The sequence below is a fragment of the Petaurus breviceps genome, unplaced genomic scaffold (genome assembly GCF_028583685.1).
Source record: "Petaurus breviceps papuanus isolate PSGF00001 unplaced genomic scaffold, PetGlider_PUasm1.0 174, whole genome shotgun sequence".
Classification (NCBI taxonomy): domain Eukaryota; kingdom Metazoa; phylum Chordata; class Mammalia; order Diprotodontia; family Petauridae; genus Petaurus; species Petaurus breviceps.
In genome coordinates this window covers 55,973,398-55,988,472 of record NW_027185761.1, presented here as the reverse complement: position 1 = coordinate 55,988,472, position 15,075 = coordinate 55,973,398, and the positions used below count along the sequence as shown (strand labels likewise).

Here is a 15,075-nt window from a genome sequence, read left to right as displayed (position 1 = left end):
GAGAGAGAGAGAGAGAGAGAGAGAGAGAGAGAGAGAGAGAGAGAGAGAGAGAGAGAGAGAGAGAGAGAGAGAGAGAGAGAGAGAGAATGAGAATATGAAAGGCAAGCAGAAAAAAACATGAAAGATAAGTATACAATTTTAATATACAGATCACATTTTAAGGACAATGTAAAAATGTATCTTATGTAATTGTGGTTGGGGAAGAATTAAAAAGAGATAGGATCATAAAAGAAAAAAGAGACAATGCTAATTTTTACAAGTTCCTATGATAGTCATTTATTTAAATTAATTAAGTGTGTAGCACACAGTTACAAATGGCTAGCTAACCTCATATTTTGCAAAACCATACTTTATTAAAAATATTTGAAGACAAATATATTGATAGATTCTTTTGATGTGATTATTTCTTATCCCATTCTTCTCTCTCTTTTCTTTCACATATAACCTCCTTCAGATACAGTTGATGGTATAATTTGTCCTCTTCATATTTTGTCCACTGGTTTTTAGGCAAGATCTGCTTTCTCATGGTCAGGTCCAGAGCTCTCTTGACGCGAAACATGAAACATTATACAGATTCTTGGGAAGCCTCCTTATGGCCTCTTTAACATCTTCATCTTCATAAAGTGTGTTATCACTCACTAACCCAAGTTTGTTGAAGCCTGCAGTACTGTAATACCACTTTCAAAGACTTCTGAGCCATCGGCTTGATGTTCCAGTAGGGACCCACATCACTATCTTGCTGTGGAGAGACCGGCACTTTGCCTCAACAATGCTAATTTTTTAAAAAAGCTTTTAGGAAAACAAAACCTTTGCAGCTCAAATGTGAAGAGAACCTCCTGAGGTAAAAACAAAACAAAACAACCCCCCCCCCAAAAAAAAAAAACCCTTCATGGCAACTATCTTTACAAAATTTTGATATCCAAGATTACATAAGGAAGTGATGCAAATATGTAAGAATGAATTATTCCTCAATACATGTGATCAAAGTACATGAGTGGAAGTTTTCAAAACAAGAAATTAAAACTAAATACAATCTTATGAAAAAGTGTTTCCAATCACTAATACCAAGATAAATGAAAATTAAAACACCTGTGAGGTTTTACTTCCTAGCCATTCATTTGACCAAAAAAAAATGGTAATCATGGAAGGATTATGGGAGGGCAGACATACTACTGAATTCTTGGTGGTTATATGAACCTGTCTAACCATCCTGGAAAGTAAGATGGAACTATATCAGAAAAATCAATAAACTCCATATACCTTTTGACCCAGTGATACTTCTACTAAGCATATATGCCAAGGCAGTCAAAGAAAGATCCCAGATAAATAAAAATATTTTTATCAGCACTTTTTGTAGTAGCAAAGGACTAGAGATAAGGCAGATGATGATTGATTTGGAGAATGAATAAACAAATTGTGATATTAATGTCATAAAATATTATTATGCTATAAGAAACATCAAATATGAAAAATTCAGATTAACTTGAGAAGACTCAAACTTAAGCAGAGTGAAGAAAGGAGACCTAGGAGAACAATTCAAAGAATAAGGAAAGATAAGAAGCATTTATTAAGTGCTTGTTAAGTGACAGGCATTGTACTAAGTGATTTACATGTATTATATCATTGATCCACAGTCACAATAATACAAATATAAGCGCTATGGAAAACCTTCAGAACTATGGTCAGCGCCGTGACCCATCATGTTTACAGAAGACAATAGTGAAGCATGTCTTCAGCCAAGCATGCTTGGCACTGAGTTGGTGGACAAATATGCAGAATGTAGCATTTGTTATCTAACAATGGCCAATGAAATGAGTAATTTTGCTTAACTGTGCCTTGTTGCAAGGGAGGGTTCTATTGGAGATGAAAGGAATCATTGAACAGTGACAGTAGTGCTAAAAAGCATTAATAAAACATCTAAAAACAATAACAACAAAAACAAAATTAAGCAGTTGGGACTATATAGGACCTTCCTTGTGTGAATCTCTTCCCTTATTGCCATTACTCTAGGAGAATGTAAACTCTGATAAAAACAACTTTTATTTTCACCTTTTTGTCTCTAATATTTCACATAGTACCTGACACAAGTGGGTGCTTAATAAATGCTTGTAGAGCTGAAATGAAATACACATATAAATAAAGTCAATGGTGACTTTTTTTTTAGTCAGGATGCTTTTAGGGGATTCAGGTAGGAAGCAGAGAACCATGGCAGGAAATAAATGTAAGGCCATTATTTTTTTTAATTTGGAAAATCATTTTGAAGGACTAGTTAAATTAGCCACATTTTTATAAGTATCCAGATAGATATTTATAAAGTTGAAACCCAGACTCTATAACCTTGGAAAGTTATTCTTCATTACCAAATTTACTCACAGAATTTTATGCCCCCATATACTTTCTTTTCTCTTATTATTTTAAAATTCACGTCTGGCAAAATTATCCTTTGACTTTGTTTTGTTTTACTAAAAACTTTTTCCTTCACATGTCAGAATGGGAAACATGTCTATCCATGAATTAAGAAAAACTTAGTCATTATCTTCCAGGTGCCAAACATTGTGTCACAAACACAAAGATAAAATAGTTTTTATTCTTAAGGTGCTCACATTTTATCAAGGTAGAGAACATTATATATAATATATGTGTATATGTATATGTATGTATGTATGTTTGTATACACAAAATATACTTTGGCTAGGAAAAAAATTCATATAAAATGTGTTTCTTGGATCAAGCACAGCCAGTGTCAAGGCATAACAATGGGAAAAGCAGTGTTGTCTGTCAGCAATAATAACAAGGCCAGTGGATCATAGCGTTGAAAAGAGCAGAATAATGCATCATCAGTCTGGAAAAATCAATTGGCACCAGGTTGTAAAGAGTTTTATATATGAAAAATAAAAGTTTATATTTGATGTAATCAGTGCAAAGATCATTTGCTGGTAGTGCCTCAAGATTTTCCAAAACGCCTATCTGAAGAAAAGTTCTGCATACAAGGATGGTCAGCTGAGGGGTGATGGTGACTTAGATCTCTGTTTTGGGAAGCTTTGTGATTTATCTGCAGTGTCCCAAGATGCACCCCTGGCCTGAAATGGGCTGGAGGTCAGAGTCCCTTGCTTCAGCAAGCCCTTCTCTCTGATGAGGCTTCTTTCCCAATGCCAGCAAGTTGACTATGATGGTTTGCATATATCTGTTCCCTTTTTATTTCATTCATTTGCTCTCTCCTCTGTAGTTCAACTTATCTCTTCTTAATATCATTCCCTTTGTAGTTTATCCACACCATATTTAACATACTGAGTACCTATCCTCTGTTAACCAAGAAGGGAAATAAATGTATGACTTAATTTATGAGGATATTATAATGGAAGAGTGTCCCTTTGCTTAAAGTGTTTTCTTGAGTACTACCTTGCTCTGTAATCTAATTGGATTGGATTGTGACAACTGCTGACATTGTTAGGGTTAATGACCCAATGATTTACAAGACAAGCCACATTTACTGGCAAATGGATTTTAGTAATTGTTCTATTCAGCAATGAGAATGATAGTTTTCACATTGATTCACAAAGTCCTGAGGTAAAGACTGCTGGCTGAATGTAATGGTAGCCCAACCTCATGAACACATGAAAGAATTTTCAGAGTTCCACTAGAGATGTCGATGGTGATGATCCTCATGCTGATAATTTATGATGATTAACATTTATTTTACTTATTTTACTTTAAGGTTTACAACATGCTTTTCATTCATGGCTTTATTTGTGTTTCACAATGGTCATCCTATTTTAAAGAGGAAGAAACTGAGGCCCAGAGAAGTTGTGACTTTTGCAGGGGTCACACAGTTAATGAATATCAGAATTGGGATTTGAAGCCAGGTTTTTATGATTCTATGGCTAGCACCCTATCCTGTCCTCCCCACTGTTTTTAATTCAACTATATTCTCAGGACTAATAATCTCTTGTTGCTTGGATCCATGGTACCTTAGAATATCTTAGGTAGTAGAATGACATGTTTTGAAGGGGAAAATGACTTAAAAGTGTTGCAGATGGCAGAATTCAACAAAACAAAGATGGCAGCTGTATGACAAGTCAAAATTTCTCAGCCTCAGTTTCCTGATCAATGAAGTGAGCATTATAATAGCAAAATATTTATAGAATGCTTTGTAGCCACTATATAAATCACCACTATCATTATTACTACTGGTAATAACAAGAAAGATCAGAGATTCATAGATTTAGAGATAGAATGGACATCAAAGACCCCCCATTTACAGATTAAAATAATGAGACAGAGATTAAATGACTTGTCCAGGGTCACACAGTCAGAAAGAATCAGAGCTGTGCTTTGAATATAAGACTTCGTAATTTCAAGCTCCCCATTTCAATCACTGGGAGGCACAAATTTTGGTCATTTCAAAATGAGAGATGGTGAGGATGTTTTGATGGGAGGAAGACTCTAACCAGAGCAGCTCCATTTACTCTTTGAGCTCCTTGAAGGCAGGGACAGTTACTTTTTTTAAATTAATTTGTTTGTTTCCTTTTAGTTTACAGAATTCAATTCCACAATTTCTTGAGTTTCACATTTTGTTCCCCTCCCTTCCTCCCCCCCATGGCGGCATATAGTCAAGTATAGGATCTGTAAATACTTTCACATTATACATTAGTCAGGTTATAAGGATGGATTGTACCAGCTGGAATGAAAAATTGTAAAGAGGACATAAAACCAAATAAGAGAAGGAAAAAGATCAAGTATTTTGCTTCCACCTGGATATAAACTCAATTCTTTCTAGTTCTTTCTCTAGATGCACATATTTCTCTCCATCATGAGTCTTTTGGGATTGACTTATATCACTGCATTGCTGAGAAGAGTCCAGTCTATCAAAGTTGGTCATCACACTTAGGTTGTGTCTGTAATTGTGTACAAATTTCTCCTGCTTCTACTCTTCTCACTCAGCACCAGTTTGTATCAGCTTATCCAGGTAAATATGAAGACTGTCTGCTCCTCGTTTCTTATAGCACAATAGTATTCCATAACATGCATATACCACAACTTGTTCAGCCATTCCGCAATTGATGGGCACCCCCTTAATTTCCAACTCTTTGCTACCACAAAAAGAGCTGCTATAAACATTTTTGTACATATGGGTCTTTTTCCCATTTCTATGATCTCTTTGTGATATAACCCTAGGAGTGGTATTGCTGGATCAAAGGGTATGAAAGTATTTATAGCCCTTTGGGCATAATTCCAGATTGCTCTCCAGAAAGGCTGGATCAGTTCACAACTCCACCAGTAATGCATTAGTGTTCCAATTTGCCCACATCCTCTCCAGCATTTGTCATTTTCCTCTTTTGTCATCTTAGCCAATCTGACTGGTGAGATGTGGTACCTCAGACTTGTTTTGATTTGCATTTCTCTAATCAATAGTGAATTGGAGCATTTCTTCATGTGCTTATAGATATCTTTAATTCTTTCTCTGAAAATTGCCTGTTCATATCCTTTGACCATTTATCAATTGGATAATGACTTGTATTCTTATAAATTTGGCTCAATTCTCTGTATATTTGAGAAATGAGTCCTCTGTCAGAGACATAGGTTGTAAAGATTCTTTCCCAATTTCCCACCTCCCTCTTAATCTTGGTTACATTGGCTTTGTTTGTACAGAAGCTTTTCAATTTCATGTAGTCAAAATTATCCATTTTACATTTTATAATGTTCTCTAATTCTTGTTTAGTCATAAAGTCTTTTACTCTCCACAAGTCTGATAGGTAAACTATTCCTTGTTTTAGGAGACTGCTTACAGTATCAACCTTTCTACTTAGATCGTGCACACATTTAGACTTGATTTTGATTTATGGTGTTAGATAATGGTCTATGTCCAGTTTCTGCCATACTATATTCCACTTTTCCCAGCAGTTTTAGGGACAGTTGTTCTTGCTTCCATTAAACCTAGCAGAATGCCTTGGTCAAAGAGTAGGAGGTTCTTAGTGTGTGTGGAATTGAGTTATGACTTCTTAATCACATTATAATTGGCTTTATGTTACTTGGTGTGAAACTGAACACACTTCTTTGTTGAATGAAGAGGCACAACTAGGAATATTTTCACTTGGGGCAAATTTTTAAAAAGTATATTTGTGCAGTAGAGTAGAAAACAGTTGAAGTACGGGTAGAGGAATGGGGTGGTACCTAGTCTCTGCCTGTGGTCCACAGTGAGGCCACTAGGTAAGATGTGAATATGGCAACCAGGGCAGAGAAATCTTCCTGAAGCAAAAGGAGGAACTTCTTTCACCCCTAGCCCAGAGAGGAGGAAATACATCCCTTGGATGTCAGATCTCAAGGGCTCTGTTTGCTTCATGGTAGTTATAGCTTTGCCTTTCTGGATTATAGAATTTGCCATTTTTGAAACTAGAGTTTCAATATGGATTGTGCATCACCAGAAATGTCTTTATGGTAATTTGGCCACCTTAGATTACTGCTCAATAAAACTCTTTTATTTGAGATGTAGATGTATCTCAAAGGCAAGCATTGTGGGACAATGAAAATGACAAAAAAGGAATCAGATGACCTGGGTTCAAATCCAAGCAATGCTACCAATGCCCTATGTGACCCTAGCTTTTGTAGGTCTCAGTTTCTTCATCATTATATGAGGAATTTAGACAGGATGATCTTTAGGTCCCTTCCAGCTTGAAATCTGAGTCTATGAAAATATTGACAGGGGATTTCGATTTTTGTCTGAAAACTTGAGACCTTGTTTAAAGGCTTATCCATTTCTGTCACATTAACTATAGTTAACAAAACATGGAAAAATAAAAGCCATATTAGAGAGGAAGAGCCTGAACACCTGAACTGCTGCGAATGATTGGACAGATTCATATCACTAAAGACTGATCATTTTTTGTCATATTTGTCAAATAGACGGGTAGGAGGTAAAACCTCCCAGGTGGCTTCATTTTAATTTCTCTTATTAATGATGGGGAACTCTTTCTTTGGGTTGCCTTTAGTTGTAATTTCTTCTTTTGAAAACTTCCTGCTCATGCCCTTTGGGCACATATTCAGTAATGGCAAATTTGATAAACCATCATATACCACTCCCCAAATATTTACTCCCTTCTGATCTTCTTATTTTTGCTCTCATTCCCAGCTGTGTTCATAGGACTATAGGGTCATAGATTTAGAACTGGAAGGGACAGTGGGTCATCTAGTCTTACTCCCTTATTTTATAGATGAGGAAACTGAGGCCCAGAGAGGTTATCTGATTGTCCAGGATCAGCTAGATAATAAGAGTTCCCATCTTTAAATGGTATTCCTTATTTGTCTTAGACAATGTTGTTTGAAAGGAAAAATATCTGCTGAATTGGTTCAACATGGAGAATTCCTTCATCCTGTTTATAAGATTATTATTTATACCTTGTTCAGGGAACAGAACTCGGAGAGCCCAGTGGATGTATGAATCCTGCTGGAGGGAGAAGACTGACAGTTCAGTGAATACAAAGGCAGCACTGCCAGCCTTCTTCTTTCTAACAGCAGATTGACAGGTATGCTGAGAGCAGTGTTGGCACTTGGTTGTACAGTCAAAAATGTCCTTTCATACAAGAACGTCTTCCATCCATCAGTGAGTTTGGAGAAATAATAGACAAGGACACAGAGTTCAGAAATCTCTATGGGAAACAACCAAGTGATGGGAGTTGGAAATTAATGAATTTGGGAAAAAAATCTGTCTTGAATCACAATTATTAATGTGGAATAATTCATATAGCATAGTCTTTAAAGAAAGGGAACTAGTTTTGAGACAGAAGATCTTTGACCAAGTCCATGATCTGCTACTTAATGTTTTATCTTAGAAGGGAGGGAAAAGGGGAATGGGAAGGAATAGGCATTTATATAGTACCTCCTATGTGCCAAGAACTGTGCTGCTAAGAGCTTTGACAAATATTATCTCATTTGATCCTTGGAACAATTGTGCAAGGTAAGTGCATTAATTACCTTTATTTACAGTTGAGGAAACTGAGGCAAAGCCATTTCTTAGAATCACATAAGTGTTAAGTATATGAGGTTGGATTTGAATTCAGATCTTCTTGCCTCTAGACCCAGGATTCTTCTTATCTTTATACTGAGAGGTCAGTTATTATGATCTTCTCATTATTTTGAGTAAACACAAAAAGCAGTTACTTGAGTTACCCGAGGTCACACAAGAAGTCAAAGTAGTAAAGGTAAGATTTGAATCTAGGTCTTCTGACTCGAGATCCAGTACTTTTGGAAGTTGAAGAGGAGAGTTTGGAAGGAATTCATTTTGAAATTGGTATTTTGGGTGCATGAATGCTGGACTGTCCTATTGCCCAGAGCAAAGGAATTATACCTAAGAACAAGAGGTGAGATTCAGAGTTTCTTCCAGGCCAGTTTGGCTGGAGGGTTGTGAAGAGGAGCTCATTATGTCACCTACAGATTTCCTGTGATAATTACCTTGGTCACATCCATGTGATATGATTCAGCTAGCTAAATTAGAAGTTTGGAGGTGACACTATTTTTTAATCCATACCAAATAATAAATTAAGGCATGGACTAACATGATCAGAACTATACATAAGGAAAATTTATTTGATAGCAGAATCAAATTGACAAAGATGACAAGAAAATGGGAATCTTTTCCCATGCTACCTCCCAAAGAGGAGGAAGCTTGAACTTAGAACCAAGAAATGATGGATCAAAATTCTAAAGTGAGAGCAAGACTAGAACTCAAGCTCCTTGACTCCTCATTCATCGTTCCTCTAGCCATGCTGTCATCTCTTAAAATTCTAGTACCAAAGACTACATCATCCTCATCATCTTCATCACCAATATATCTTCACTGGGTACCTGTTTGATGCAGAAGACTGTTGGTGATTCTTGCAAATGATTAACTAGCATACATTAAGCTCCAGTATGAAACCCATAGTGTCCCATGTAAATTGTAGACACAAGAACAAAAATGAAACAATACTTGTCTTCAGATACCTTCCATTCTATCAGATGGACATGTTATATATATATGCCTATGAAACAATTCAAATGAAAACAATAAAATGGGAGGGTGATTAGTTGGGAGCACCCTTAATTAGGTCATCAGAATAGCCTTCATAAGAAAAGGGGCACTTTAAATGAACCTGGAAGGAACCTACAGGTTTTAAGAAGGGGAAGTCAGCCATCCAGTTGCCTAGTCGTCTAGTCCAAGTCTGAAACATTTTCTATCTTCTATCCTGTCCATTGCTTAGCATTGGGTCTGGCACACAGTAAACATCCAATACATGTTTGTTGACTTAAAGCTGAGGGCAGTTTAGATATCTGTAGTGTCCATTAGAAGATGACTGCTTTGTTACAACCTCTAGTTATTAAGTGATCAGAACAAAAGAAGCACATAAAACTCCTGAAATCTATGAATAGAAAAGGAATAAAAATGATGAAAAGAAAAGAAGTTTCTGCTTCAAAGCATCCAGCTAGAGCTGAAAGGCATGAATCTCATGGCAGAAGAAGAGAGATCAAGTTTTATGACAAGGCTTAATATTTGGAAGTTTTTCTACAATGAGGACTCTTGGGCTGAGGAGAGGTCCCCCAAGTGTCTCTTAGGCTGAGCAGATGGCTCCCAAGGGTTTCTCAGACTGATGGAAAAAGCCCATATTTCAAGTCCTTTAAAACTAGACTGAGCAAAGCAATTGACAAAGAGCTTGCAGGGAGCCCTCCACCCACCATCTTATGCAATGGCCTTGGAGGCTTTTGCCATCCAGGTGCCTCAAATCTTGCAATTCATTTTATATCATTGACAGAGAATACTTTTCATTGAACATGAATCTGGGGGTTTAATTAGAGGTAATTTTTAGATAAAGGGAACTTTGAAAAGTGATTATTTCTAAAACCAGCTATACAGTATTTTTAGTGAGTAAAAGATGCATTAAGTTGGAAGGAAACCATCCATTCTTAAACAAATTTGGAAATAGAATGGACTTTTGAATTTCAACAATGATGATCAGTTACTAGTCATAACTTCTTGTTCTAATTTTTTTTACTTGACACTTGAATAATGATGCTTATCTGGATTTCCTGAAATTAGGTGCTATTTAAACTCATCTTTGTAAGTCTGTTGCCTTGTATAGTGCCTGCAACATAGTTGGTGCCTAATTAATATTTGGTGATCATTTAGCTGTTTTCCCCCCTTCCCCCTAAATCATCCTTTTAGGATACATAGTTCTCTCAAGGTCTGGAAGTCCTAGGTTCAAATCCCACCTCAGAATTAATAAGCAATGTAAGCCTGATCATACCATTCTATCTTTACTAGCTTCAGTTTCCTCATCTGTGAAAGGGGATAGATTACCGTTACACCTGGCTCACAAAGTTGTCGTAGGGCTCACATGTGGCAGCTCATAAGCCCAAAGTGCTGTAACAATGTGTGATGCTCAGCCTTGTTTCACTTGACTCCCTCCTCCACAGTCAACTTTTCAACAGTCTCCCAAGCTGCTTGGCCACCCGGACTAAAGACCACCTCCATGCCCTGGAAGCTTTAACTCTTTCATTTTCAGAACTTTCAGTGGTAGTAGCATCATTTGTTCATGATGAAGCTACTTCTTCACTCATGTGGTTTAAACTTTTCTTCATTCATTCATTCATTCATTCACCCATTCACTCATTTTCTCAACTCCCTTAAATTCTGCATTGCACCTGCACCCTCCTTTCTTGTTCTGGAATGATGATCAAGTTAATGCTGACATTGCCACTGGAAAGGGGGTTTCCTTCTATTTGCATACAGCTTCCTTCATCATCCCTGTAAATTTCCAAACTGAAACACCCCTCCCTGGCCACCACTCTTCTATGTGTTGACTTTATTAGAATTAAGTGCCTTGAGAGAAGGGCCAATCTTTTTAAGTAACTTGCCCAAGGTTACACAGCTAGCTTTTTTCTTTGGGTGTTAAGTGTCTGAGGTCAGAACCGAACTCAGGTCCTCCTGACTCCCGGGACAGTGCTTTAATCACTGAACCACCTAGCCACCCCTGGAAGGGCCAGTCTTTATTTTTGTATTTCTATGCCCAGAAATTAGCACAGTGCTAGACACATAGTAAGCACTTAATAAATGCCTTTTCCCTCCATTTCTTCCTCCCTCCTTCCCTTCCTTATTTCCTTCTTGCCTTCTTTCCTTTCTCCCTCATTTATTCCCTTCCTCCTTTCTTTAATCCTTCCCTCCCTCCCTTACTCCTTCCTTCCTCCATACCTTTCTCCCTTCCTTCCAAAACATGATAATTGAACTCCCAGTATCACATTCCAAGTCTGATTGACTTCCCTGTTTATTCCACTGCCAATCTGAAAAACAAACACAGATGTTTAGGAGAAACAGCAGATATTAGTTTATATTAGATTAATGTTCACAAAATTTCTCACAAATGACCACCCATGAGATGCCTTTTAGAGCACTTTGATTACGGTGGCTTCTATTTTTTATGTCAGTTTCTATATTCCTGGTGATAGCTACAACTCAAAAACACTCTTCATCATTCTGATTAGAGCTGTTGACTTTTGCTAAGGGATAATCATGTACCTGATTTCTTATTTTAAGAATAATAATAATAGCAGATATTTACACAGAACTTTAAGCTCTTACATATATTATCTTATTTGAACCCTTCAACAATACTCAGAGGTAGGTCATAAGAAGTATCATTAGCTCATTTTGTAGATGAGGCAAACTGAGGCTCAGAGAGCTGTGACTTGCCCATGGTCACAAAGCTAATATCAGAGATAGGATTTGAACCCATATCTGTCTTCCTGATTCAGCATTCCCTCCTCTATGTCACAATGTCCTATTGGGCTTAGAGTTAGGAAGATCTGTTCAAATCTTGCCTCTGACACTATCAGTGTGATCCTTGGCAAATGAATTCCCTGAGCCTCAGTTTCCTCAGATTGTAAAATGGGAACCTAATAGTCTCAACTTCACCAGGTTATAGTGAGAATTAAATGAGATAATGTATGTAAAACACTTAGAAAAAAAACATAAAATATTATATTAACACCAGTTAATGTTCAAAACTAATCTTTCAGGTCTTTCTCCTTTTGTTCTCTCACTTAATTTAAGACTAGAACATCATGGGTTTAGTGCTGAAGGTGACCCACAAGTCCATCTTGTTCAACACTTTTCTTTCATAGATGAGACCATTGAGTCTGAGAGCTCATGTGACTTGCTGAAGTCTCACAGAAATTGCTAGAATGCATGGAGTAGTGAAATAGGATCCAAACAAATCCAAATTTGTAGTCAAAAGAGCACAGGCCTTTTATCTCATCTCTGCTACAGATATGCACATATTATTTCTGTGACCTCTCTGGTTTCTTCATATGTAAAATGAGGGTTAACAATGGCTGATCTGAAGTAAAAATGTCAGATCTTCTTCATATGACTATATTCATTAATTTCAATTTCTGAGTGTTCTCTTGCGTGCATAGTATTCTTTGATGTTATATAAAGTAATATAGTCCCTGTCCTTAGGAACTATGTTCTACTTGGGGAAGGCATGACACAAGCTGCACACATTTAAGGCAATACAACATGATTCCAAGGAGAGGGTGTTAATAATTTTCTCTGTCTCTGTCTGTCTGTCTGTCTGTCTGTCTCTGTCTCTGTCTCTCTCTCTCTCCCCTCCCCCGCATTGGGAGCTCAGGAAAGACCTTGAGCAGCTGTGCTTTGAAAGGAAGAAAGCCTACTGATTTTGGCCAAAGGTTTTTGTTGTGGTTGTTGAGATATTTTGGTCATCTCCAACTCTTTGGAACCCCATTAGGCGTTTTCTTGACAAAGACACCAAAGTTATTTGCCATTTCCTTCTCCAGCTCATTTGATAGATAAGGAACGGAGGCAACCATGGTTAAGTGACTTGCTCAGGGTCACACAGCTAATAAGTGTCTGATGTTGGATTTCATGAAAGTGAGTCTTCCTGATTCCAAGCCAATGCTTTACCCACTATACCACCAAGCTACCCACATTTGTTCAAAGGATCTGTATTCAAATTCCAGATCTTCCAGTTACTCTCTGGGTAATTTTGGACAATTTGATTTCATTTCTATGGACTTCAGTTTCCTCATCTGCAAAACAAGGAGGTTGGAGTGATAATCCCCAATAACCTTACAGTTGGAGATCAAAGATACTATGAAAACATAAACACTCCAAGCCTTAGTCTCCTCATTTGTGAAATGAAAGAACTGGATCATATTATATCTGAAGGCCCTTTTAGGTTTTAAATCCCATGATAGGAGCCTTGGACAGAGTTTCCCAAAAGTCTTAGTGCAGTGTAAAACTAAAAGCCTAAGATTAACACTGCACTAAAACTTTTGAGATGCCCTATGTAAGTATCAGGAAAGAAGTAATGGAGATGCTGTGAAGTTACCACCAATATCCAAAATCCATTGTTAAGTCTTATCGTGTTTACTTGTCAGGGCATCTATCTGCTTATATAGCCGCCCCCCTAGTTCAAGCAATCATCGCCTCTCCCCTAGATTATCACTGTAGCCTTCTAATTGGTCCCCCTGCCTTCAAGCCTCTCATCTCCTTAATCCATCACCCACTGGACTGCCAGAGGGATGTTCCTAAAATACAAGAATGATCATGACATCCCCCACCTACATTCAATAAACTCCAGTGACTCTCATTTAGTTCCAGAATCCAATATAACCTGTACAATCCCCCAACCCCTCCCTCTTCCAGGCTTGCTTATAATTGTTGAGGGCTCTGTCATCCTCCCACTTCCCTAGGTTTGCAACATTAGTGTCCTCTTGGACTCCTCCAGCTCTCTTACCTCCCCCACTCCTTCATATCCAATCTCTTGCTAAAGCCTATTGATTTCACCTTTGCACCATCTCTTGAATATCCCTTCTTTCCTCTGGCACTGCTACCATCCTGGTGCAAACCCTCATCCCATCAGGTCTGGGCTACTGCACTAACTACTTGGGGAAGGGAATCTGCCTGCCTCAAAGTTCTCCCCGCTCCATCCTCCATTCAGTCACAAAAGGGATTTTCCTAACTCACAGGTCTGCTCGTGTCACTCCCCAACTCAAGCAAGTCCAATGTGCCTTGTCCCCTTTAGGATCAAGTACAACCTTCTGTTTGTCCCCGATACCTGGCCCCCTTCTGGGAGGGGGGGGGGGGGGCTTTAGTCTGCTTATATTTTACACCCCTCAGTGTATTCTTTGATCCAGTGACCCTGGTCTCCTGGGTGTTCCATGAACAAGAGCCTTCATCTCTTGGCTGGGGGCATTTTCTATGGCTGTGGCCCATGCTTTGGAAGTGCTCTCTTGTCCTCATCTACTGATTCCTTCAACTAAACTAGTGCTTCCTCACTTGTCCAGGAAGCCTTTCCCAAGCACTCTTGGCTCCAGTGCCTCCCACCTGCACAGAGCTTCCTTTTTATCCCCAGGGTAGCTTGTTTGCACATACTTGAGCTCCCCTGAGACAGGGACTATGTTTGTTTCTCTTGGTATTCACAGCACTCAGCACAATTCTGGACACATAGTAGACTTAATAAATGTTTATTGACTGACTGTTTGGCTTTTAAAGCCCTTCCTCACGTGGCCCCTTCCCATCTTTCCAATCTTCTTATACTTTACTCTCCTCCAGGCATGCTGTGATCCAGAGAAACTTGCCTCGTCTTCACACAGCGCTCCCTCTCCTGATTCCACATTTGTACTGGCTCTCTTCCCTGCCTGGACAGCTCTGCCTTCTCACCTCTGCCTCCTGGCTTCCGTCAAGCCTCAGCTCAAATCTCACCTTCCCCTGGAAACCTTTCTCTCTTACCTTTACAATTCTTCTATTCATTGCCTTCTGTTTACACTGTATACATATAATATCGTAGGTATATAATTTTTGCATATTGTCTCCCTCATTGGAATGTGAGCTCTTTGAAGGCAGGCACATTGCCTTTCTTCCTATTCCCAACACTTTAGCACAGTGTCTGGCATATAGAGTAAGCCTTAACCAGTTCTTGACTGACTCACAGGCTTCTATGTTCCCTACTACTTTCTGAAAATGTGCCAGCTAACCTTGCTTCTGGTTTCCTGTGTTTGGATAAAAAGGCTCCAGGGCACCCAGAA

General features: G+C 38.3%; 1 pseudogene; it reads right to left on the bottom strand.

The window, feature by feature from the left end:
- Positions 1 to 392: 392 nt before the first annotated feature.
- On the bottom strand, positions 393 to 13,884 carry LOC138158496 (cytochrome b-c1 complex subunit 7 pseudogene; annotated as a pseudogene).
- Between the last annotated feature and the right edge of the window lie 1,191 nt (positions 13,885 to 15,075).